Source organism: Staurois parvus, unplaced genomic scaffold (assembly GCF_062004578.1).
Source record: "Staurois parvus isolate SC_StPar_1 unplaced genomic scaffold, SC_StPar_1.0 ptg000122l, whole genome shotgun sequence".
NCBI lineage: Eukaryota > Metazoa > Chordata > Amphibia > Anura > Ranidae > Staurois > Staurois parvus.
The window spans coordinates 10,569,782-10,592,705 of NW_028317918.1; positions in this window are offsets into that span (position 1 = coordinate 10,569,782).

The following is a 22,924-nucleotide window of genomic DNA, read 5'->3' on the forward strand; positions in this document are numbered from 1 at the left end:
GTACTTATTCATCCTCTACAATCAGACAAGGCCCACATTGTCAGATACTATACAGCTTACTTATGACTGCAAAGAAACATAAGCATAAAGCCATACAAACATCATATAACATATATCCTTGCCAAAAAAGTCACACAGACTAATTACCACTTGCCCTCCGGAAGATTTCCCTCTTTCCTGACCAGGCCATTTTTTGCTATTTAGTGCTAATTCAACTGGTAATTGAGTGGTCATGCAACTCTGTACCCAAACAAAATTTATGTCCTTTTTTTCACACAAATAGAGCTTTCTTTTGGAGGTATTTGATCACCACTGGGTTTTTTAGTGATATAAATGAAAAAAAATACCAAACATTTAAATAAAAAAAGATATTTTCTACTTTTGGTTATAAAAAATATTTTTTGCCACAAATTTTTGGAAAATGACAATTTTGTTTTTCTTTACACAAAGTTGTCACTTAAATTTTTGCTCATATATGCCATGGTTATATGTGCAATAACACTCCAAAACACACTCTGTTACTTCTGCCGAGTATGGTGATATTACATGTAAGAGACTATTTGGCAGCCTAGCCACAAACATGCCTCCAAAATCCAATGGCCACCTTCAGGCTTTCAAAGGGCATATTTCCTCATATCACTTCCTCACTACCTATCACAGTTAGGTGATAGGTAGTAGACACCCCACGGAATTTGATAAAAGGCATGGTGAGTATTTTTCAGATATCATTTTTGTCACAGAGTTTTGAAAATTAAAAAAAAAAGGAAAAGAAAAAAATACATATTTGTTTTCTTTCATCATTTTTCAAAAACTTGTGGCAACAAATGAGATCTGCAAAATGTTTACCATGTCCCTTAGCAAATACTTTGGAGTACATACTTTTCAAAAAGGGGTCATTTGGGAGGGGGGGAGGATGCTTCTAATATCCTGGCATTTCAGGGCCAACATTAAAAGCTTATGCCAAACATCACCCACTCTTTTAACCGCTTGAAGAACAAGCCTTTTCTGACACTTCTTGTCTACATGAAAAAAAATTTTTTTGCTAGAAGATTATTTTGTTTTGAACCCCAAAACATATGTATATATATATAAATATATATATTTAAAAGCAATGGCCCTAGAGAATAAAATGGTGGATATTGCAACTTTTTATGTCACACAGTATTTGCGTGCAATTTATCTAATGCTAATTTTGTGGAAAAAAAATATCTTAATCTTAATGAGAGGTATAAAACATATCAAGAGTTACTTCAGGAATTTAACATGTACAGTCTGAAGTAAAGAAGGGAAAAGGGAGACACGACTGAAACATTTAAACACATCAAGAAGGTGAACAAGGTTCAGGAAGGCAGTATTTTCAACATGAACCAAAATCAAGAACATGGGAGCATGACCTTAAACTAACTGGGGGAAAGTTCAAAACTACTCTCAGAAAGTACTATTTTACTGAAAGAGTAGTTGATGCTTGGAATAAACTTCCAGCAGAGGTAGTGAGCCAGTCAACATTAAATAGCTTCAAACATGCGTGGGGCAAGCATAGATTTATACTCAGACAAAAAAGTTAACAAAGAGAAAAAACCCAAAACAAAAACAGGCAGACTCAATGGACCACTCAATCTTTTTCTGCCCTCTCTTTTCTATGTTTCTATGTTAATACACAAAAACACAAAATATAGCCCAATTGTTTGATAAAATATGAAAGATAATGTTACGCCGAGTAAATAGATACCAAATGACATGCTTTAAAATTGCGCACGCCTGTGCAACAGCGTCAATCTATGTAAATTTTTAATATTGATAGGTGACGCTTTAAAAACCTTTACAGGTCACCACTTTATATTTACACAGGATGTCTAGTGCTAGAATTACTGCACTCGATCTGACATTTGTGGTGAGAACTCACATGCATGGTGCAATCTCTGCTTACATACCAACACGGGACCGACACTTGCGTTCACCTTTGTGCACAAGCATGGGAAGTGGGGGAGAATTTTTTTTTTTAAATTTACACTGTCCCTTTCTTTTCTTCTTCTTTTTTTATCACGTTAATGTTATCACAGGGAATGTAAATATCCCCTATGATAGCAATAGGTAATGATTGGTACTCATTTCTGAGAAATCTGGGGTCTATTAGACTCTAGATATCTCCTCTGTACTTAAAGCATCTGATTACACCAAGATCGATGTGATCAGATGCTTTCCCAATTTAAAAATGGTGCTGTTAATATTCAGTGAAACAAATGATGAAATGCTCGTAGCTTTTTTTAGCTCAGTTTTTTAGACCATAGAAATGATTGGAGCCATTCTGGTCTCTGATCAGCTCTGTGGTCAGCCAGCTGAACTGCTGCATTCTTGGATTCCCCTGTAGGATGGGAGAGCCCAAGAAAACTTTGGAAGGTGGAGGGAGGGCGGGGGTGTCCCTTTCCAATGCTTGTAAAAATGATCCAGCAGCTAGTTAGCTGCTAGGATTGCTTTTACATGAAAGTCAACCACCAGCTGAAAAAAACAATACCAGGTCAATGCCTGTAACTGCAGGCTTCATCCTGGTATAACCACTCAAAGTCCAGTGATGTACCAGTACATTGATGGTCCTTGGTGGGCATTTATTTAACAGCAGAGAACAAGAGCATATTATGAATTTGACCTCAATTCATTCTTTTTTGTAATGCTCATGTTGAGGGATAGTGTCAGGACTCCGGGTATGACCAGAGGTATGTGAACTGATGCAGGGAAACGCAGGCTTCAGATATGTTATAAAAAATATAATTTATTAATACTAACAATACAAAACGCAGTGCAATACTAAAACATAAACACAGTGCAAACGAACCAAACCAAACCACCCCAGATAACAATACATACAATGAAAGCGAAGTCAGGCAGGCCGGGTCAATAACAATCGGGCAGGTAGGAACAGGAGGAGCAGGCAGAGAGTAGTCAGGTCAGGAGCCGGGTACAGCAGCTAACGGGCAGGTAGGTACAGGGGGTCAGGCAGAGAATGGTCGGGGTCACAAGCCAGGGATCAAACAGGAGAAGTCAGCAGAGGTCAGGATCAGGCTGGGTCGGCAACAAGTCAGTCAGGCAGGAACAGGAATGCAGGTAGCAAGATACAGGGGCCCATGGAAAAACACACACCAAGGCCCAGACTGCAGGTCTGGCCATCCCTTAAATACACCTCCGTAATCAGCTTCAGGTGTTTGGCTGACTGCAGGGTTGAGTTTCTGATTGCTGAGAGCACCCGCTGGCTAGCCCTGGTACTGCAGCCCACAAGGCAGGTGAGTCCCACCATTATTGGCAAGTCCATTCCTGACAGATAGGCTCAAAGACGTTTTAAATTCAGAAACTGTGATAGGTTTCCATGTGAATTGTCTGACAAGAGCTACATTTTGGTGGGCAGCGAAGTATTGTTGTGCATGTCAATTGCTTTGGCCCACAATCAATTGATACAAATCTTCTGTGACAAACAGTACAGTGGCTAAATGGTACTGCTACAGAGATCCTGCTAACATTGCATTTTTGGGGACACTATACAAAGGAGGCACTAGCATAGTACTGTTTGTGATTAATATATTGATCCATACAAACACTATAATGGCATTGATCAGCCACCTATAGCATGAGTGCGATAGTGTGCAGGCAATCTAACACAAGCTGACCCTGGCTGGATGGGGAGTTTACAGACTCTGACACTATCTGATGTCACTAGTGGCAGTAATACAGTGATCAGTGAAGAATTCTATATACTGATACTATACTAATGGCGTTGGCTGAGTGACGGGGTGATCAAAGGGTTTATAGAGGTGATCAAAGGGTTAAATGTCCTAATCCAACATGCATGTAAAATGTAGTGCTTTTACTCACAGTGTGGTATTCTCTCTTCTCTACCTGGACCTACAGAGGGGGCAGCAGGAGGCCCAGTAGCATTCACAACCTGAAATGTGCTCGCCTGCACATTGCACAAAAAAAACCCCTTTAAAAATAAAAAAAAATCTCAATACAGTATTTTTAATTTTTCTTTACTTCTTTTTTAAATTTTTTTTAAATACTTTTATCAGAGTACTACAATGTTACCATAGTAACATTGTACTACTCTGGGGGTTGATCAGGGATTTTTTTTTTTTTTTACACTTCGCTTTGCAGGAGCAATAAAGATTATTGCTCCTGCAATGGAAAGCTTGCTTTGAAGTGCTTTGAACTGTCATGAATGGGTTAAATTCATGACAGTTCAAAATAATAGTGATCTGTGAATGGCTAGAGCAGGTCACATGGTACAGGGTGCTGTGATTGGCTTCATGTATTATGTGAGAGCTGTGGGCCAATCACAGCTCACCAGGGAGAGAAGCAGAGCTGTATTGAATCAGATTGATTCATAACAGCTTTGCTAACAATGTGATCATGTGATTGCATAGTGATCACATGCACTAATTTGAGGGATGATGGCAGCTGCAAATTTCCACCACCATAACATATAACTGATGAATAGGGCTAGGCACTTTAGAAGGATGTCAGGCCCTCCTGATGTTGATAGTTGCCCTGGCCTAAAGGCTGCAGTGACATTCTGAAGCAATGGAGGGGCAGTTATTGAGCCTTCCCTATTTAAGACAGTAAGATTCTAGTCAGCCTGTCTATTCTCAATAAGTTCCCTGACCCTGGAGAACAGCTTTTTAGTATCCATGCTTAGGTATATACAGATGGAATGTAGAGGAGTACAGCTCTTGCGACTGTTGTCAAATTTCACAGATCACTGATATACTTTGACAAAGTGTAATTCAGGCCACACCCCATGTTGTAAGAACCAATCTGTCCTGAGCTTTGATATAAAAGTCACATTTGCAGGTTACCATAGCAACTACTTAAAGAGCAATTATTCCATCAGTCAGAGACTTAGGGGGCCTTTATCTTGATCCCACAACTTGTCCATTCATATTGTAAGCTTGTATGCTTCTTACTGATATATTTTTTTCTTTATTTAAATCATAGAACTATGTTGGAAGTTTTATTTTATTTGTAAAATGTTCTCTGTACACCTGTATGGGAGATGATTGGGATGCATAAAATATTTTAAAAATATTTTTATCATTCATAATTTTAATGTTCTGAAAGATTGTCTAGTTGTAAGAGACTGCCATATCACAAGAAACTGTCATATTCCAAATGTTTTTATAAGCCTTTTCTATGTACTGCAGAAAAGAATCAGCTCTTTATTTTCAGAAACATTCACTTTTTCTCTTTCAAAAAGAGATTTTTGGTTAATCTCCATTTATAGCAGCATTAAATTAGGCATACAGAGTGTGGACCACCCTTTATTGATATCCCATGCTGTTTTCCTCATTTCTACTTACATGTACATGTTCCTCCCAGGATGCATTTGGAAGTCGATCAGACAGTATTTAATGCCAGAAATTAGTATGTTCATAAAGATCTAGAAAAAGGCCTGAATAGTTGGATTGGGATGAACATAGCAGGATGTCAGTTTAATCAAAGGGATATCCCTCCAAGAAATTGGATAACAGTGTGTCTTAGCTTGATGTGCCAAAATAACATTCTTCGCATCAAGTGTCACCAAAATAAACTTATACTATATTCAAAGACCCAGCAAACATGTTTCAAATTGTGCTTGTGTCACTAGGGAATAGACAATGTGTCCAGAACTGATTGCTTATGTGCTTTACAGAAAAGAAGCCTGCAAACTTTCACATGTTGTATTGCAACCTGACAACATGCAGAAAAAGCTAAAAATTGTTCTAAGAAACATGCAAAACTATACATCTCCTGACATTTCAATTGTGAGTGTTCAGCAGAATTGTAATAGTATATCCATAATTTATCACTTGCCATTGTCAGCTCACCACAGCGTGCCATGGAAGGAGATTCTAATCTTGGAAATACATATTTATTGTGGATTAAAAGTGAGGATTTATTATGTTAGCCTGAACACACAGAAAAGTGAATCTGTGATTTTTGTGTGTGTATTCAATTGTACGGGCTCATGTTTTTTTATTATTTTATGATGCGGTAAGGAAAATAGATTTCACTGTAATATGTGATATTACACACAGCAGATGTTTAGAATGATGTTAAAGGGCTATTAAACTTCAGTCTGGACATATACAGTAGATGATAGTGCACATTAGCAAGCAATCTGACCACCAGGCAGTTTTTGTGCTTCTGAGTATACATGCTTCCATCTTTATTTAAAGTGGCAGCGCTGATATATTTTCCTTATGACACAGAGAAGTAAACTAGGGTAATTTTGAACAAAATATTTGAGATTTCTGTTAACATTTTTCTTTTCTACTCTGCACTGTCCCTTGCCTCTCTATCACAGGTTGGTTGGCAAATCCAACTGCAGAAATGTATATGGTGATAGGTGGACGCAAATGCTGCTAAGTTGTTGGGTGAACAGGGTTAATAAGATTCTCTGCAGCTCAAGTATCCCATTGCCTTTTGCATTTTCACTGAAGAGTCCTGACTGGTAGGGTTTGCAGTTCAATTTTAGATTTGTATGCAAAGCAGTCAGTCTGCTGCTTCCAGTAGCCAATTTTTATTTTAAGAAAACATGCAAGGATACTGGTACTGTCTCTGTATGGTGTTTGGTGAACAGATGAAGTATCCTCTTCATATACAGTATACTGTACAGCCAAACTAATTTCACTGTTTTACAATTTTAATTTCAAATGCCTCAACATTTAATGTACATTGGAAGATAGATAAGTGTAGCGCAGATCCCCTTTAGGGCTGCAGATTTTTACAGGTCCCAGATTCAGTACAGAGGCAGCCAGGCACACAACAGTCTTCCACTCTGGCTCAAAGATTGGTCTGGGGGTATTATTTTATTTTATATTTATTGATGAATAAACTTGGGTGGGATCGGGGGAGCTGTGGGATACTCCAGCAACACTGAACAATAACAAAAGGACACTCTTCACTTTGTTAGAGCTTCCTAGAACCGTCCCTTTAGAAGCAGCTAAGGGGATGGACAGTACTAGCATGATACACAAGCAAGTACAGACACTGGTGAACAAGGAATAACAATAGCAAAGGGGCACAAATATCCTGCACTGAGGTCTGTACTCACACTGTTACTGGATACTCAGATGCCTCCTGCCAGTGTCAGCCAAACATTTCACCAGTGAACTCTCCAGACCAGATTCTCAGTGAAATCCCTTAATTAGCTCCAGGAACATATTGCAAAACAGGCCCCCCCAACACGAGCATAGCTAGGACCTTGATGAGTACATGTAGAACTCTGGCTGGACTGCCTGAGAGGGCAGCAGCCTTTAAGGCTGGGAACTTCCCCTCCTGTACAAGAATCCTGCTGTTCCAGGTCCCAGACTATTTATACAGTACAGTTATTAGACACCTACTGGGCATCTTCCCCACAGAGATTGGCTCATACCACATAAATATTCAGGCAAAGGCTCTACCTAGGCCACTAGATTTTAGAATCCAATAGAAAGCAGGGACAAGCAGTTGAGCCCACAGTCAGTGAAACCCAGAATGGCCAAAATAATTACACACCGCTCCAATAGTTACAGAGGAGGTGAAGAACTAAATTTACCTGATTCTCTTTAACAACCTATTCTAGGAGAGTGTTACATAAGTTTACCCCAAAATTCAATAAACTATTGGGGCTAATTCCCTATATCCAAACAAAACAAAATTAGCTCATAGTAGCATTTTTCCTATTTTTTTTGGAAAGTGTACTGTTGTTTTTTGTGGTCATTTTTTTCTCTAGTTTGCTAATCAGAAAAAATTTATTCAATCAGTCCCATGCAGGGCAAACCAACAGGGCCACAATATTACCAATCTCTAAAGATATAAACTGTATACTTACCTTGTTTTCATTAATATGCCATTTTATTTAGCCAATAGGAGTAAAATAAATGCTCTACATAAGTCATGAGCTGAATGTTTAGCTTACACAGGGCAATGGACCCCTCATGTGACCAAGCTGATTAGTCCAGTACTGCCAGTAGAGTGATTTCCATATCCAGACATACTGAGAAACTCTTTTAGTTTCTGGTGCTGACAGGGACAATGGGGATGTGAAAGTAATGTAAGTATGTTCTGGTGGGGATGGAAAAATGGGCTTAAAACTGTTGCTTTGCCTTGAATGGACAAATCATATGTTTGCTTTTAAGCAGGAGCGGACTGACAATTCATGGGGCCCCCGGCAATAGGGGATTATGGGGCCCCTGTGTCCTTGCCCAAACTTAAAAAAGCCTATGAAAAAGGTACCAGGGGAATCTCATGGGGCCCCCTACTGACCCTGGGCCCTCAGGCAGTGCCCGAGTTTCCAAATGGTCAGTCCACCCCTGCTTTTAAGTGATAATAAAGTCTCTTAAAAAAAACAAATATATAAAAACAAATATGCTTGCTTGCTCTGTTCAATGATATTGCACAGAAAGCACCCTCTTCTGCTTTTCTAGCAGTCCCCAACTGATGCTATCAGCTTCTCTCTGCTCTGGGTGCCTTCTAACAAGCCACATACTAAAGGGATACTTGAGCATGCATGCTCCATGAGTCAAGCTGGGTGCGTTAATATATACACAGCACTGGTAAACCACACATCTACTCTGTCTTCACAGGAATTTGACTAATAACATCTGGAGCCTATGGCTCCACTGCTCTTGGTGTCTCCTGTGAGACCAGAATGTGAAGTGACCAGTGCTGGAACAGTGCAGGAACAGTAACAGGAGTCAAGTACGTGTTTAGTGACAGGGCGGTAGGACAGATAGAGGGATTTTTTTTTACCTTAATGCAGAGAATTAATTAAGGTAAACAATGTTTAGCCTTTATGACCATCTTAAAGGACCAATATCATGAAAGACATGAAAAATAAAGAACTGTTAACACTTAAGATTCAAAAATAGTTTTACTTTAGTTGTTTTAATTCTAATTGGTTGCTAAAGGTTGCATTACTTTGAAAATGTGAACTAATAGGTTGCTCGAGGGTACAGCGCTATGCCAATAGCACATTGGTCTGTTAACAGTCTATTAAATACGTTTGTTTGCCTATTAATGCTTAGCAAATATATCAATTAATGGATATTGTATTATTTATTGTATGTTGTATTCTATCCCTGTTGTATATACTGCATGCTAATGTAGCCATTCAAAATCAGATAACTTATTTTCAACCAAATACATATCATTAACTCTTTTATGCAAAAGTTAATACTTTTTTATGCAAACTACTAGGACAAATTAAGTAATCATAGGAATAATAATAAAATGATAGATTGTATTTTCTCCAGCTTCTTCAATAGTAAAATGTTTGAAAATGTAATGCAGTTATGTACATATTGTAAAAGAAAGAAGAAAGAAAGAAAAACAATTCCATATTATTGTTAAACATTCTCGTCCAGTTCAACCTAGCACAGACTGAGGCCATGGCAACAGTCTTGGTGTGAAGGTCTACAGCTGACAATGACAAATGCCATCTGGTGCATCATTACCAAAGTTAATTAAATCAACACTAGTAAGCTCTGTCTGAAAACAAATGGTAAAACCATGAGCAGATCATTGTGTACCTAATGCAAGGAGTCTTACTGATGGGTATAAAATCCTGTATTAAATGTAAGTCATTTTCTATCACACCAAAGCAAAACATTGCTTATAAGGTGTTTGTCAAACATGTAACAGTTTTGATGTTTGTTGATTAATGAAACTTTGTTATACAAAGAAACTAGAAAAAGGAAAAATGTGCATGTTTGCTATAACAACCAGCCATTTGTTTGCTGTTTGCTGCGACCAAATTGGACACTGCAGATATTGCATCCAGTTTTTGCATATTAACTTCATGGTTTAATATTTGTATTTGTACAGAAAAGTCATGAGCAGTGCTGGGACAAGGTCATCCAGTGCCCGGGGCAAAGATGGGAACTGTGCCCCCTTCTCCCCTGGGTGGAGAAAGACAAGGGGACGGGGCCAATTTGTGGCATGTGATGAAATACTACCAATGTTTGTGGTACACTGCAACAAACTAAAACATTTAAAATCGGTGCACAAATATGGGGCCAACAGTGACAAAGAAAAAGGTGCCACCAAGTCAGCAGTGACATTGAAAGGAATAAATGCCCCAGTCTCTGTGGTGTCACTGGAAGGAAAACAATTGTTCCTGCGTCTGTGGTGTCACTGGAAGGAAAAAAGAATCCTCTGTGTTGGTGGTGTCACTGGAAGGAAAGAATGTCCCTAAGTTGGAGGTCCAGTGTATTGCACAGAGCTGAGCAGTGTATATTGTGCAGAAGTTTGTATTGCGCAGGGCTCAGGAGTGTGTATTTCAGAGGGTACAGGGGAGGGTATTACTCAGGGCTCAAGATTGTGGATTGCGCATGGCACAGGGCTCAGGAGTGGGTAACATACAGATTAGTGTACAACCAACAATAACTTCCCCCCAAATTCCCTTCCCCATAAAGATCTCTATCCACAGCCCTTCCCAGTACAGAGTTCTTCCTTCAAAACCCCCTACTAGTGATGGGCTGCACACCCCCTGTTTGGCTCGCGTCGAACATTCGAACCTAACAAAAGTTTGACCACGAACTCCGACCGGGACAGTTCACTAAGCGGTATCTTACTGCATCTGAGTATGTGGTAAGATACTGCACAGCTACAAAAATACCTTATGAGTTATATTATTAAGTCAAGCAGTATTTTAGTAGTGAAAACATTTTTTAACGTTTCAGCTGTCCACTCTGACAACTGAATGTAAAAAGAATTGCTGGCAATTAAAAAAAATATAAAAACAATGGCATGGGGTCCCCCCTATCCATACCAAGCCCTTCGTGTCTGGTATGGATTTTGAGGTGATTCCCCACTCCAAAATTAAAAAAAAATGGAGTGGGCCCCCCCCCCAATATCAATACCATGCCCTAATCAGAGCATGCAGCCAGGCAAGTCAGGAAAGAGGCAGGACTAGCAAGCACTACCCCTCCTGAGCCATACCACACCTCTTGCCCTAAACATGGGGGGGTGCTTTGGGGCAGGGGGGATCCCCCCAAAGCACCATGTCCCCATGTTGATGGGGATAAGGGCCTCTTCCAAACAACCGTGGCCAGTGGTTGTGGGGATCTGCGGGTGGGGGCTTATCGGAATCATGAAGCACCCTTTAACAAGGAGGCCATATCCTGTTCCCCCTGATGTGAATGAGTATGAGTCATTCACAAAAAAAAACAAAAAAGTGTAGTGTAAAAAATGACAGAAGACAGTCTTTTATTAAAAACAAAAATAAAAAAAATGTCCCCAGAAATAGATCCAATGTCAATAACGATGCACGGCACCAACCCCCAAACTGAAAAAAAAGAGAAAAAAATGCTCCGCTTTGGATAGAATTATTGTATTAACTAACTATTTGTTATAAATAAGCTCCAGACAGAAATGTTATGTAATTTTTGTAAACAGTAATTGTGTACATTTGTGTAATTAGTTCTTGTTTAGTTGCAAGGTACATGAATCATAATTAGCTACTTGTTACCTTAATTACCTTTTAGTACGTGGCTGCTATACCCGTTATTCCCCCTGGCTATTCCCCCTGGCCACTGGTCATAAACATTTGCTTCTGTAGTTTTTAGGAAAAGTGTTTGGCAATATAGTTATTATGATGATGATTGTTATTATTATTATTATTATACAGGATTTATATAGCACCAACAGTTTACACAACGAGGGCAGATAGTATAGTTAGGGTACATGCACTCTGGATGATAAAAACAACTGCTTCTAGCACTGCCTGGGAGAGGACCCAACTTGAGGGTCACTCTCTATCTCTTACAAAACACTGCTGAACCTTCATTCTCTTGAAGACCCACCTTTCCTAGACCATTGGGAGACAGATCTGCATGTCACCTTCACTGGCACTCAAAAGGAACAAATTATTTTCTTTGCCCTCTGTAGCAAGTACCAAGCAACCACCTACAAAATAATCATGTGTTGGTACAGAACCCCGTCGACTCTAGCAAAGCTTTTCCCCAACTAATCTGATTGTTGTTGGTGCTGTGAACAACATCCAGGCACCATATTACATATCTTTTTGGGAATGTCCCAAGCTTCAGACCTTTTGGCAGCCAGTACTTCAACTTATTCACAAATTCACAGATATTTCTCTACTCAACCTTACTTCATTTTAAAAAAAATGGTACCACAAATCCCTCCTCAAACATCTCCTTAATGCCAATGGGGCATGTATACCAGGCCAATGAAAACAAAAGTCTGCACCCACAGTTACACAATGGCTTGCAAGAGTAGATGATATTGAACAGATAGAGACCCTGACTGCAGCGTTTCAGGAAAAATCTGAGGACCATAAAACCAGGTGGTTCTGCTGGGATTTTTTTCGCTTTTCTGAGACTTCCCTTCATATACCAGTAGCTCTTTGTGGATGTCAGGGGGAACCTTCTTTATAGACAGGTTTGCATTCTTATGACCAGCGTGGAGGGTTCCTAAAACGTGTTACATTTGTGATATGGCTTTCTGCTTATTTATGACTATATTAATCTACTATTGCTTTAGGCAGCCTTACTACCAGTACAATGTACCTGTACCCTGACTGTGCATACCCTACTGTATATTACCTGGACATTATGTGAAGTTGCAATTTTTTTGTATCTGTTGAATCAATCAATAAATAAAGAATTTTAAAAAAACCTGCTCCTGACATTGTTTCTGGCAGCAAAAGAATCACTTGGCACTGGTAAACATGTGTACCGCGTTTACCTGTGTCAAGCGATTGGGCATTTATTCATTTAATTGGCCAATCATTAGTGTTCCCTCTAACTGCAGCCTAGTAATAGCATTGCTGGGAGTAAGCTCGCAATGAGCAAGTGAACATGTGTTTTCTGTTGTCCTCTTGATACAGGTTAGCCACATGTGGTTTATGCTATCTTTGTTGAGTTTTGAGTTTGTTTTGACATTCACTTTCTCTGTTTAGTATCCTATATGTTAGTAAGGGTAACTCTTTAACACAAATTGATGAACTTCTCTATGTGGCCTGCACTTCCACTATAAAGAAAGTAATTATCTGTATAATGTGATTCATTTCTGTTTGTCACATTAAACTTGGAATGAATAAGTGAACACATGTGTTTTCAGTTCTCCTCTTGATGCAGATACTGCAGGCTGAATCTTTGTCATACCTTGCGCTCAGATCAACAATAATTCTGTAACATGTACAAAATAAAAAGGATTGCGAAGAGCAAAGAGAAAGCTCTACATCCTAGCATTATTTTTTTAGAATTAAGATCTTCTTTCAGGCAGCCTATTTATTTTAAATGGGCTGCCAATAACTGGTAATGGATGAAAAACTGTACATGCATCAAAAGTGTACCAGAGTGCAGGGGCGGACTGACAACTCCTAGGGCCCCCGGGCAATAGGGGATCATGGGGCCCCTGTGTCTTTGCCCAAACTCAATAAAGCCTATGAAAAAGGTACCAGGGGCATCTCATGGGGCCCCCTACTGACCCCGGGCCCTGGGGCAATGCCCGAGTTTCCAAATGGTCAGTCCGCCCCTGCCAGAGTGTATGGAATGTGTATTACAGTGTGCTACAGGGCAGATGAATTGCTGAATATTTTGGTTGGGCATTGGGGTGGCATTCTAAATAAATGGCAAAACAACATACCAGACTAAGTGTTGTGTGTGCTTACAAGTGTAGCTAGTAAACACAAAGATGACAGTGGGGTTGATTTACTAAAACTGAAGAGTGCAAAATCTGGTGCAGCTCTGTATAGAAACCAATCAGCTTCCAGGTTTTTTGTCAAAGCTTAATTGAACAATCTGAAGTTAGAAGCTGATTGACTACCATACACAGCTGCACCAGATTTTGCACGCTCCAGTTTTATTAAATAAACCCCTCTGTTTTACTGCAGTACAAAGATGTTAAGATAGCCTTAAGGGGTATTTTAGTATATAAATTTACAGTTATTTGTTATTTTTTTAACCACAGTTTTATTAACATAGTTTTAGCTTTTACATCTTGTAGGAATCTTGTTCTTTTTGTATTCTACTAATAATAATAATAATTTTTGTGTATTTTTATAAAAAAAGGTTTGATAAACATTTTATGATGGGATATACAAAATCATTAATCTTTTAGGGCCCATAAACATTTCTTCATTGAGATAATGCACGCAATAGCACATGGTAATGCACATAACATGTTGCTGCATTGTGGTGCCATTCATTGTACGTCAAACACACTAAGGCAACATACCTGTGTTGTAGCATGCTTCTTTGCATGTTAACTCATGGTAGTGTTTTGCTATGTGCTGTATCACAAAAAATAGTGTAATGTGTGATTTTAGGCATGTTAAGGTATGTTGGCAGGCCATTCATTTTGAATCAGTTGTCTTATTGTAATGTGTTTTAATGTGAGAGTGTACTGCAAAGAAGAATATAGGCCTTCCATTGAAGATATAAGATTTCAGAAGTGGAAGGGGGTGGTATTGTACAATTTTTCAAGAATTTAAATATTATCAAGCCACCTGAGGAGCAAAATGAGACTGCTCGACAGTGATAGGGTTAAAGTGACTGACTCGACTTTTAAGACCATAGTACATATTACAGCCTTATTTAGCATTTACCATGTAACCATGGCCAAATGGTTCTCCCCATCCTGAAAATGCCCCCCAAGGCAAGTAGGGGATTTTCTTCCCCACAAAAGCTGTCAGATAAGTTCTTCAGGGTTCTGCTCACACAGCAGCATCAGTTATTCATGGAGATATGAAAATTAATAAAATACCCATAATAAAAGGCCACCATAACAGACAGACTTGCAGTTATCAATGGAACACAAATGCAGTGATCACCACACTCATAGTCCATTGAAACTTCTGTAGGTCTCTTAATTGAAAGTCCATACCTTGTTATGGACATACAGATGAAAGAAGAGTCTACAAGAGGCTAGCATTGCACCCGCTATCCACTGATTGCACTTGCAATGCTTTGCAGGCATATTTGCAGAAAAAAATAGGTGCACATTTTATTTATTCAAATATACAGTATGGGGATATATTATTATTGTTATCATTATTATTATTATTATATATTTATTTATTTTTCAAAAAAAGGTGGACTTTGCTATTAATGATCTATTTAAGTGTGGAGAAATAGCTCTAACAGAGTCCAAGATAACAGTAAAAGATTTAAAGTGATATTAAAGACAGAATAATTTTTTTTGCTTAAAAAAAACAAACATGTCATGCTTACCTGCTATGTGGTTTTTCACAGAGCAGCCCCAATCCTTCTCTTTTCAGGTCCCCCGCTGGTGCTCCTGGGCCCTCCCTCCTTCCTTATGCCCCCATAGCAAGCTTGCTATGAAGGTACCTGAGCTGCTGCATTGTGTGTCCATTCAAACATGGAGTGTGTGAATGGACACACGCCCCCACTCTCTCCCTATTGGTTCACTGGCTATGATTGACTGTCTCAGCCAATGAGGAGGGAGAGACCCAGGAGAGTTGAGGCTCTCGTGCACATAGTTGAATCAAGATGGGGCCCGGGTAAGTATTAGGCGAGCTGGGGGGCTGCTGAACACAGAAGATTTTTTACCTTCATGCATAAAATGCATAAAGGCAAAAACCTTGAGCCTTTACAACCACTTTAACCCTTCCCATGCTATCCAAAACTAAAAATATATTTTTTAAATTGTTGGGCTTGACATTCATTTAAATCACTCAGTGGTATAATCATATTCTGCAAACTATGTTCTGGTCTGATATTTTCATTTGGGAAACTGAAAATGCTCTTACTTTGTACATATACATATGTCTGCAGGAGTTTAAATATAAATAGAATTTTAAAAAACAAAAAAAAACAAAAATAAAAGCCAATCATGGAATTGTGCTCTTTCTACACTCACACTAATGTCAATCTGCTGTGTGAAGAATTAGGTATTTACTATAAACAAATGAGGGCACACCATATGTTAATTGTGACCTGGGGGCTAAGTGACATTTATCTGTGAATACAAATAACTTTACAAAAACATTGCTGAAGCAAAGTTCCAACATTGATCATTCAGGGTTTTTTTTTTGTTTTTTGTGCTGTGGGTTATGTTTTGCAAACATAAACCAGAGAAAAAAATCTTTTTTTCTTGCAATACATGTAAGGATGTGTAAGGAAAGTAGGGGTTAATCCTTTCTCTATCATTTTGTGAAAAGGATTCCATTTCTTTGGTAGAGACAAAGGGTGTTAAAACTTGCTCATTTATCGTCAAAACACCTATCAGCTCCACTGAATCCCACCTGCTCCATCTGTTAGCACCTCCCTGAGAACATCCTTCCTTGTCACTGCTCATCAGTCTTCAACAGGAACCTCTGTTTTTAATTCATTTTCTTTTCACAGGATTGTGTTTCCTCTGATTCACTTCTCCAAGAAAGCAATACTCCTAATAAACTCAGCCCCCATCAAATACTTTCATCTATTCATTATTGCGAGCAGTCTTTGTGGAAAAACATTTTTCACTGTCTGCGCATGATGTTTAAAGTTGTCATCGAGCCTTTTTATCACAAATACAGAAAGAGGAAAAAATATTTTTATAACAGTTCTAAGCTTCTAAAACACAAACCTTTTTCTTTCTTAACATTTGAAAATAAATAGTTCAAAGCATTTTCTTTTTATTTTGTTTTTAAGCAGTTTATAGAAGGACTGAAATTGCGCTTTTGATGGAAAACACATAACTTTTAAGGTTAAAAACAAATAAAATTGTAAAAAAAAAATTATTTAGCAAAAGCATAAAGTTTCTCAGAGGTTGAAGAATTAACTTCACATATTTTTATCAGTCTTTTAAGCTTTACTATTTTACAGTTTTAAAAGCTGTATGATGACAAGACTGTACAGTGACAAGAGTGTTTAACAGAAAATAAAGGAAAATAAAGAAAATCAATATTGTAGAAAAAAACTCAATATCACATATTTTTCACTCTCTACTTTTAGTTAGGGTGGCTGGACAGATGGTCACAATGTCGCACTTTGAATGACGATTGCGTGGTCATGCAACAGTGTACCCAAATTACATTTTTATCATCTTTTTGAGACAGATAAAGCTATCTTTTGTTGGTATTTAATCACCACTGTTTTTTCTTATTTTTTTCTAAACAAACAAGAAAAGACAGAAAATTTTATAAAAAAACCCTTTTCTTGATTTCTGGTATAAAAATTTTCAAATATGTACATTTTCTTCTTCACTGATGTGCACTGATGAGGATGCACTAATGGGCACTGATGAGGCTTCACTGATGGGCACTGATGAAGCAGCACTGATGGGTACTGATAAGCTGCACTGATGGGCACTGATGAGGCAATACTGATGAGCACTGATAGGTGACAGTGATGGACATTGATTGACCCTGATAGGGCTGCACTGATATGCTGCACTGACAGGTACTGATGGGGCTGCACTGATAATCAGGGCACTGATGATCAGTGCCCTGATTATCAGTGTAACAGGGGTGGACTGACAACTCATGGGGCCCCAGGCAATAGGGGATCATGGGGCCCCTGTGTCCTTGCCCAAACTCAAAAAAGCCTATGAAAAAGGTACCAGGGGCATCTCACGGGGCCCCCTACTGACCCCGTGCCCTCGGGCCGTGCCCGAGTTTCCAAATGGTCAGTCCGCCCCTGCAGTGTAAATGTTTCCTATCATAGTAAAGCTGGTTAATGGCTTTTCCTTCCTCAAGCTGTGACAGTGCTGAGAAAGGAAATGCCGATAACCAGCGTTTATTTACATGTGATCAGCTGTGAGTGGACACAGCTGATCACATGGTAAAGAGCCAACGTCATTGGCTCTTGACTCTGATCGGTGATGCACTGTGTCGGAGGGACACAGCTCACCATCAATTGCCATGCTGCACACCCCCGGGGGGCTCCCACAAGCAGCGTGACAAGGAAGAGGTCCACCTGGAGGGATGAAAGGCCGTCTGGCCGTCAATCTGCTATTGGTAGGAACCAGTTAAGAGTGGTGGAATAATGATTGTATCCCATTATTACATTAAACTATAACAATTCACCACAAATTTTATGTTTTGGAAAATACAATGGACTATGCCTTCATTGTCAGTCTTTGGGAGTATAAGCTGTAGTAACAATGGCAATTTATCTTTGTGTCTATAGTATTAGTACTTAAAACTAAAATCCAGATCAGGGGCGGACTGACAACTCATGGGGCCCCCGGGCAATAGGGGATCATGGGGCCCCTGTGTCCTTGCCCAGACTCAAAAAAGCCTATGAAAAAGGTACCAGGGGCATCTCATAGGGCCCCCTACTGACCCCAGGCCCTCGGGCAGTGCCCGAGTTTCCAAATGGTCAGTCCGCCCCTGATCCAGATAGATTTAGTAGGTATACTCAATATAAATCATGACATATTTTATATTTGTAATACATGTATTTGAATTGGCCTTTATATAAGTTTACCATATAGCTGTCATGTGAGGCAGTCGGAGACAGTGTTGTTAATCTATCTATGGAAGACTGTGAACATAAGGAGTGGGCAGAGTGTCATCTTCATCAGTATGGTAATGTTTATTCATATTCTAAACAATACACTGGGATAATTCTTCAGCAGAGAAAAGTGAGGTTAGTATCCTGGCTATGCTGGCTGGCAAGAACACATTGATCCTAACAGTACTGAACAGAATAACAAATCTTTTGGCAAGTTAGACCTCATGCACAGTGGGTGTACGAGATCCCAGTGTTTTGGTGTGGGTGGGAGGCACAGGTACACCATCCAACCCAGCCCTGTAAGTCTATGAGAGGCTGAATGATGCTGTGACTGGACAATCAACCAAGTGGTAATATAATTTACACCCTGGTCACATCGGGTGCAACTTGGCATGCGATTTGCATGCTATGCAACTTGTAAATCAGATGCCAAGTTGCACCATACTGTCTGCAATTACAGCGGTCATATCTGTGCGGTTCCGACTTGGTCAGAGCTGCACTGATTTCTAAAATAGTACATGTACAACTTTTGGTTCGAGTTGCATAGATATCTGTGTCAGATGTCTTTCAAATCGCACCTAAAATCGGCATGTCCCCTGACATTGAATTTGTGCAATTTCACTGTAATTTGCATGATTTCAAAGCTGGGCTTGATGTGACCCGGGTGTTAGGGCCTTAAGTATCTAAGGACTATTTGTCCCTGAATACATACTACCCTAAACATTAGTACTACTTTGTGCACCGTTCAGCTGCAGCAACTTTCAGCCTCTCTTAGTTCTTTTACAGACTGCCAGCAGCATGGCTAGATGGTGCATCTGTGCCTTAAGCCTGCACCTAAAAGCTGGGATCTTGTGCACCGGGGGGGGGGTGTACAATTCCCAGTGTGCATGAGGAGTAAAAACATTTTGCATATATTCATTTTGTGAGCAAGTCAGTTCACAAATCTACTGGATCAGAAAAACAGTCATTAATTTATGCATTCAGATTTAACCAGCCTGCATAGAATTATGACTTATATGTTTTCTTGAAGGTTTTATTTTCACAGCTCTGATAGATCTACATCCAAATATTCAGGCAATCAAAAATTGGTGAGTCACTGATTCTCATTATTCAATCATAAACAGTTTAGGCCCTTTGTGCTTTACTTTCTACTCTATTGAATGTATCTTATCTTCCTTACAGGAATAATCAGACTCTTAGTCCCTCTGTATGGTACATCTCACATTTGCATTTCTCTGCATTAACATAGAGTGACTGGAGAAATGCCAATATGTGTTTGTTTTTCTAATGGCCTGTTTATGCGAAATGCATTTGTGGTAATGAACGGTAAAACAAGCAATTTTGCACACATTACAGCATGTAAAATGTGCATGTAGGTGGGGCCTAAACCTAGGGTACCCAATCAGGGAGGGACCCAAAAAACACACACAAACAGTTCTTGATGTTGTAATTTATCTTGTAGATTTTTGGGTTATAGTAGGCAAGGATGCAAGGTAATATAGCTGTTGGTATTTATACAGTGTCACCAGGCTTGGGCCTGTATTAGTGGACGACAGCTTCTGCTGGAGGGGTGGTGGGTTGCAGTGTACCGGGATGCAGTGGCGTCCTAAGGCAGGTGCAGGGGTGCGCACAGCATGGGGTGACACCTACTGCACGAGGTGACACCGGACCTACTCCCCGAAACAGTAAGTTGTAAAGCAAGCCGACGATCCCCGCAGAATGGATCCAATCCATCCTGCGGGGATCGTCGGCTTTCTTTACAACTTACCTTTTTGTGGAGCGGGCCCGGTGTCACCCTGTATAGGTTGCATGCCAGTGATCCCCACAGAATGGATTGGATCTGTGGATTGAGGAGCATAATGGATCAGACTCCGATCCAATATGCTCAATCCGCAGATCTGAACCATCCTGCGGAGATTGTTGGCATGCAACCTATACAGGGTGACACCAGACCCGCTCCACGAAAAGGTAAGTTGTAAAGAAAGCCAATGATCCCTGCAGGATGGATCGGATCTTCAATCCATTCTGCGGCAGGGGCGGACTGACCATTTGGAAACTTGGGCACTGCCCAAGGGCCCAGGGTCAGTAGGGGGCCCCATGAGATTCCCCTGGTACCTTTTTCATAGGCTTTTTTGAGTTTGGGCAAGGACACAGGGGCCCCATGATCCACTATTGCCCGGGGGCCCCATGAGTTGTCAGTCCGCCCCTGTTCTGCGGGGATTGTCGGAGGGGGTGTCACCAAGTGTTATCGCACTGGGTGACACCAACCCAAGGGACGCCCCTGCCGGGATGTACATATATTACTGCTGCAGATATTGGGATGTATTCTTAAGACAGGTATTGTCCCTGAGCTGACTCTGCTTGCCAGGAATATTTCCCTGCTTTATGCACTTCTCCTTATCAGCGAGGTCACTCTTGCTCCAGTGTCCACAACATACCAAGCAGTATATAGTTAAAACATTCACACATTCTGTTTACTTGAGGATAATATGGAGTGGTATGCGACTTGTAAATACCAATCAGTCAAGAGTTCTGAGAAAACCTGTAACTTGAAATAAGGGCCTAAACCAGTGGTTCTCAACCTTCCTAATGCCGCGACCCTTTAATACAGTTCCCCATGTTGTGGTTACCCCCAACCATAAAAAAATTATTTTCGTTGCTACTTCATAACTGTAATTTTGCTACTATTATGAATCGTAATGTAAATAACTGATATGCAGGATATGCAGGTTACTATTACTTCCACACACTGACACCAATGATGGGGCACTATTCCTCCCACACTGACACCAATGATGGGACACTATTCCTCCCACACTGGCACTAATTATGGGGCACTATTCCTCCCACTGACACCAACAATGGGTTACTATTACTTCCACACTGACCCCAATGATGAGGCAGTATTATTCCCACACTGGCACTAATGATGGGGCACTATTCCTCCCACTGACACCAACAATGGGTTACTATTACTTCCACACTGACACCAATGTTGAGGCACTATTCTTCCCACACTGGCACTAATGATGGGGCACTATTCCTCCCACTGACACCAATGATGGTACCCCATCATTAGCGTCAGTGTGGGAGGAATAGTGCCCCTCATTGGATTGATGTTAGTGGGAGGAATAGTGTCCCATCATTGGTGTCAGTGGGAGGAGTATTGCCACATCATTGGTGTCAGTGGGAGGAGTAGTGCCACATCACTGATGTCAGTGGGAGAAATAGTGTCCCATCATTAGTATCAGTGGGAGGAATAGTGTCCCATCATTGGTATCAGTGGGAGAAATAGTGCCACATCGTTGGTTTCAGTGGGAGGAATAGTGCCCATCATTGGTGTCAGTGTGGGGGGGGGATAGTTCCCCATAATTGATGTCAGAGTGGGAGGGGATAGTGCCCCATCATTGGTGTCTGTGGGTAGAATAGTGCCCCATCATTGGTGTCAGTGGGGCGGGAATAGTGCCCCATCATTGGTGTCAGTGGGGGGAGGAATAGTGCCCCATTGTTGGTGTCAGTGGGGGGAGGAATAGTGCCCCATCGTTGGTGCCAGTGGGGGGAGGAATAATGCCCCATTGTTGGTGTCAGTGGGGGGGAAATAGTGCCCCATCATTGGTGTCAGTGGGAGGAATAGTGCCCCATCATTGGTATTAGTGACACCAATGATGGGGCACTATTCCTCCCACTGACATCAATGATACTTACCTTGCTGACCTCTGCTCCAGCCTGGGCTCGCTCCCTTCCTCTCCCATCTACAGCCAGCATACCTGGCTGCAGCAGCACCATCTGCATGGTACAGACACTTACTGGTCAGCTGTCTTCCTTCTCTGGCCGCTCTCCTCTGCTTCACTCGCTCTAGCAGCTCCCTCACTTGATCTTCTTTGATCTTTGCACTGCCGCTTGGCTCCTCCTCTCCAAGCTCCACCTCCTCGTCGGTGGTTGGCCGCCTGTGTGCCTCTCCTGAGCTACAGTTCAGGTGGCCAATCACCGGCGAGGAGGCGGAGCTGTTGAGTGATCCCGGGGATGTGGCCAGATGACAGGGGCGGCATTTCATCCCGCCCACACATCACGGTCCAGGGAAATGAAGACACCGGACCTGCCTGGAGATGGATAGAGGAGCGGTGTCTAGGTTCCTAAGACCATCGGAAATATGTGTTTTTTGATGGTCTTAGGCGACCCTTGTGAAAGGGTCGTTCAACCCCCTAAAGGGTCGTAACCCACAGGTTGAGAACCGCTGGCCTAAACGAATAGGATCTATTTTGGGCAGCTTGAATGCACTGGTGGTAATGGGTCCTAAAGCCCAGCTGATATGAACTGCAATCAAGTTTACTCTAAAAAAAATGGTTATATAGCTGTGACGGGATTGTCTGTATGGCACTACAATCCATCTCTATGTATGCTTATTAACCGCTTAACATCCGCCCTATAGCAGTTTTACTGCTACAGAGTGGCATTCCTGTGCAAAATCACATTTATATATGTGATTTTGCACA